Source organism: Rhipicephalus sanguineus, chromosome 8, assembly GCF_013339695.2.
Source record: "Rhipicephalus sanguineus isolate Rsan-2018 chromosome 8, BIME_Rsan_1.4, whole genome shotgun sequence".
NCBI lineage: Eukaryota > Metazoa > Arthropoda > Arachnida > Ixodida > Ixodidae > Rhipicephalus > Rhipicephalus sanguineus.
This window is the reverse complement of record NC_051183.1, coordinates 153143576-153148632: the sequence shown is the minus strand read 5'-3', so window position 1 is coordinate 153148632 and position 5057 is coordinate 153143576. Positions and strand designations below refer to the sequence as shown.

General features: G+C 47.3%; 1 non-coding gene across 1 annotated transcript; it reads right to left on the bottom strand.

Annotated features, from left to right (window-relative positions):
- Positions 1-1117: 1117 nt before the first annotated feature.
- On the bottom strand, positions 1118-1191 carry Trnas-gga (transfer RNA serine (anticodon GGA)). Its single transcript has one exon. It is a non-coding gene; the product is annotated as a tRNA-Ser (tRNA).
- Positions 1192-5057: the final 3866 nt, after the last annotated feature.

The following is a 5057-nucleotide window of genomic DNA, read 5'->3' as shown; positions in this document are numbered from 1 at the left end:
GCAATCCGGTATTCCGTTAACACGGTAACGTTAAAAAGTATACGTACAAGCTAAAAGCCCCTATTATGTGTTTATCTGCACCTACCTCGAATTTTCGCTCACGGACAACACTGATTTTTCGCTCACAACGAAAGACGCCGACGCCGACACCGGGATTTCTGCCAAACGAGGTTTTTAACGTTATCGTGTTAATATATACTGAAAAAAACACACCATCTCCGCTAAAGGGGACCATGAGGCGATGCGAAGCAGCGTTTCGGCATGTCGAGCCCGTGTTTCAGAGGGGAAGTGGAGAGGGGGGAAATGGAGAGGGAGAAAGTGGGAGAGGGGAAAGGGAGTGGGGGAAAGTGGTAGAGGGGTATGGAAGATGGGAAGTGGAGAGGGTAAGGGGAGATGGGGAAATTGTAGAGGAGGTGTGTGGAGAGGGTTCGCGCATGGGGAGTAAGGGTGGTCACGCCGCACACCACCACCACCACCACCGGTTTGAACTCCGCCATAAGATGCTTCGCATCTAAAATATTTAGCACGGCTTCTTTCGCTGCAGCGAGTGAAGATGCGGTATATGTTCCAGTTAGGACTACGTTAAAGAATGTTGTAGACACTACACATGAACACATTTCAGAACAAGAGTGAATATATCTCTTAGAGATGGTTCTATATATGTGTTATTCTAATTTTAATTTTCAGTAAGAAAAATTCAGATATGTGTGACGTCCTTACATATATTTCGTGAATTTTCGTGGAGCATCGCTTCTCTTTAGATCAGTAAAAGATGCCCCCTATTTATTTTCGCTCAGTTACCTGGAACCTAAGTGGAGCGCGATTTAGAGCATAATCGAGAGGATGAGAATTTTCACGTGGGTGCCGCAGGATCAGAAAGAGGGCGCTGTCGGCGGCAGTCTACTTAGGTAATCGCTGCCACCGCATGGGACTTCCCCGGCATGACAAGATCGGCATTAAATTAAAGGGGATATTGCAAATCAGTTCTGCGGAATCCCGCAAGGTGGCGGAAGGGTTAAGAAAGGGGAAATAGACAGCCACCCGTTTGTAGCACGAAGCCACAAGGAAATCCATACGGATTTCTCAGAAATAAAGCCTCTTAGTTGCCGAAAAATTCGTCCTGGTCCGGGGATCGAACCCGGGACCAACGCCTTTCCGGGGCGGTCGCTCTACCAATTGAGCTAACCAGGAAGCTAGCAATTGGCAGCGCGAGGGCGAATTCATCGACAACTCGAAGCAACTGGACACATATTGCAAATCAGTTCTGCGGAATCCCGCAAGGTGGCGGAAGGGTTAAGAAAGGGGAAATAGATTCGCCCCTTTCTTAAATTAAAGGGGCGAGCATATGGGGTCATGGTCACCGGCGCGTATTCTACGATTAGAGAGGAGGCACCCCGGTGTTTACAGCTTGCATGTAGAAGAGGATTTCTGACGACACTGGCGCGTGGCAATTATCCTGTGATTTTTTTTTCATCACAAAACAGGGCATATCAATGCAAGTACCATGGAGCACATGTCAGTGCGAATACACAAGCGAAGCGCGCGTATGCAAATAAGGAACTATCTTGTCTTGGCCACACCGATTAGCGCCTTGCAAGTGTCAACAGATGTGTTATCACCTCGCTATGTTTTTAGGATTTGAAGTATTGTGTGACATATAGTTTAGTTATGTTTTTTTTTTCTGCTCAGTGACGCATGCGTGGGACTCTGTGTTATTTTCTTCTCTTCCGGTTTTCCTTGATTAAACTTTAGTTGAAAGTTAGCGCTTGTGTTGTCGTGTTCTTCTCCCTCTGTCCCTATAGTAAGTGCGCGCTAGCCAGTGAACATGAATACCTACCATCTCGCCCAGTTTTCTTCTTTATGATTTTTTTCGGTTATTTTTTATTTTTTTTATTTCATTACGTGTTGTTTATTTTTGCTCACTTATTGTGTTTTTTTATCATTTTTGTTTCAACGCATTTCTCATACCAGACTCCAATAACTACCAAGTTCCAGCGATCGCCAAAGAGGACGAAAAAACCAACCAGGGCGCATTTCATTGATTTTTGTTCTTAAACTGTTCACACTGCGTTAGAAGCGTAGTTATCGTTTCATTTTTTATAAAGCAACCATGGATCTCTTCTCTTGACTACTAGATTTAATACATGAACTTTATTGTTTGGGAGCAAGCTTTTAATTTATACCAGCAGCCCATTGGCATCAGTTGCTGTGGTCGCTCGTTTCATTGAAATGCTAAGGCGGTCGTTTCTGTGTTGAACATCACACAGCTTCGTTTAAAATCACCTTTGATATAGCAATGCGAGTATGTGTGTGAAACATTAGATGCCGTTGCCCCAAAGTGAAGGTGTCTAAAGAAAAAAATTTTCTCATCTGCAGCCATACGTATACACAAAAAAGGCGGAGCTCACTCAGACTCATTCATGAAATGCACTTTACCATTAGGACTCACTCGGACTCAGATTTAACTAAATTTTCCTCAACCAAACTCACTCCCTTTACAAACATGTTTTTAGACAGTCCATAGACTGTATAAAAATGCGTTTAGACGGTCTATAGACTGTCTAAACACATTTTTTAAGAGTCGTACTCAGACTAACTAAAATTTTTCTCAGCCGGACTAACTCGGACTAAAACTCACCAAAATATTACTCCCTCGGACTCACTCAGAGTCAAACTCATGGCTCGATCTGAGTCTGAGTGAGTCTGAGTGAGTCGACTCATGAGCCCGTTCGCGTATAAAGCTGTTTCGATCATGCTGTCAATGCACTTTAGCGCCAATATCTCGCAGAATCTGTGATCTATTATACGCATTTTGATATCGTACCTTCAAATACCTGTTGTCAGTGGTTTTAATCTGGTAAAGACATTTTTATTGAAATATATGACTGGCACGAGATATTTTTATCATGAACTTCCAGTGAAAGAGTTTGGGTGATAAGATCATAGCACGTCGCCCCCCCCCCCTTCCCACAACGCGCGCCTCTGATCCATAAATATTGAGCTGGCGTATTAACTCTAGTGCGTTGAGGTATGTGTAAGTAGACATGCGTATGTACGGGAGCTAATATACGGCTACTAGTAATGCTGAAGATCAGTAGATAGGACCATAGGTCGACAAAAAATGTGGAGCTCACTCAGACTCACTCAAGAAATATACTTTGCACTTAGCCCCGCCACGGTGGTCTAGTGGTCATGGCGCTCGACTGCTGACCCGAAGGTCGCGGGATCGAATCCCGGCCGCGGCGGCTGCATTTTCGATGGAGGCGAAAATGTTTGAGGCCCGTGTACTTAGATTTAGGTGCACGTTAAAAAACCACAGGTGGTCGAAATTTCTGCAGCCCTCCACTGCGGCGTCTCTCATAATCATATCGTGGTTTTGGGACGTTAAACCCCAGATATTGATTACTTTGCGCTCAGGGCTCAATTGGACTCACACTCACCAAACGTTCTTCAACCGGACTCACTCAGACTCGTTGAAATTTTTATCGACCTTACACACTCGCACTCAAGCTGACCAAGATATTACTCACCAAGATATTTCTGACCCGAGCTCACGCAGACTCAGACCTACGGCTGATCGGCGGTCTTTTTTTTTCTGAGCTATCAGCGCATCTGACTTGGCTCAACAGCAGAAGAATGATTCCGAGCTTCGACAACTTATCGAATGCCGCAGTCCGCACCTTCTACTGGCATCGCGCGCTCGCAACCGTCGTATTGTTCGCAGTAGTATCCTTTATAAAAATTACACCATCTCCCGCTAAAGGGGACCATGAGGCGATGCGAAGCCGGAGCACTTGCACGACCGCGTTCCGTTGGCGTTCGTTGGGCATGCTACCGACCTCGCGTCGTGGAACGCGAAGAGGGACGCTACGCGCGTCGTATCTTCCATCTAGCCTGGCCGTTAATTCTCACAGGGCGAGCGGGGAACGCGGCCTACAGGCGGGCGAGAGGGGGGCAGCGTAGGAGAGGAGAGAGAAGGGGAGGGGACGCGCATGCTCTCGAGCTCATCGCGGCGTTGAGCAGGGGAGAATTTCGGCATGTCTAGCCCGCGTTTCAGAGGAAGAGTGGAAAGGGGGAGGGGAGAGGGGGGAGAGGGAAAGTGGAGAGAAGGGGAGAGGGAAGTGGAGAGGAGGTGTGGAGAGGGGAGGGGAGAGGAGGTGTGTGGAGAGGGTATGCGCATGCGCAGTAAGAGTGGTCAGAACGCACACCACCACCACCACCACCACCACCGGATTGAGCTCCGCCTTAAGATACTTCGCATCTAAAAGAACTCCAACCCTTACGCGACTGAACGCTTTCTCGTTGTTCCATCAGCGCTACGAGGGGATGTCTTATCTGCCTGTCAGGATGAGCCTTCGTCCGGCCGCTTGGGATTCAAGCGTACCTTGGCTCGGATTCGCCAGCACTACTACTGGCCTAAGCTCACACAGGACGTGAATCATTATGTAAAAACGTGACGCGGATGCCAGCGCCGTAAAACACCACCTCTGCGCCCAGCCGGTTTCTCACGCCTGTTGTTCCTCCAACACAACCGTTCCATCAAATAGGCATATTTGATGCCTATTTGATGCTCGGACCTTTCCCCAAGTCTCACGAGGGCAACCGCTGGATTGTAGTCGCTACTGATTACATGACGCGATACTGCGAAACGAAAGTATTACAACGAGGCACTGCCACTGAGATTGCCCACTTCTTCATGACGAAAGAAGGATTGAAAGCTGGGCTAGTTGGTGACCCCACTTGAACATTCTTGAAAAAGCGCAACGACGACGAGGACGAATAGAAAAACAGCGAATGCCTTCATATTTACACGGGTGGTTCTGTTTCTTCTGCAAGCTCAGCAGGGGCAGTGGTTATTCCCGTGAAGTCCGTCACCATTAAATTCAAGACATCACATTCGACATCATCGACGGCTGCAGAACTCGCCGCCATCCGTGCAACACTAGAGTTCAGTTGAAAACTCCTCACAAGCTTGGTTCATCTTTTCGGACTCCAAGGCAGTTTTTCGACGTCTCATGTCACCATTTCGTTATGGACCTAATGAGCAGTTAGTCGCT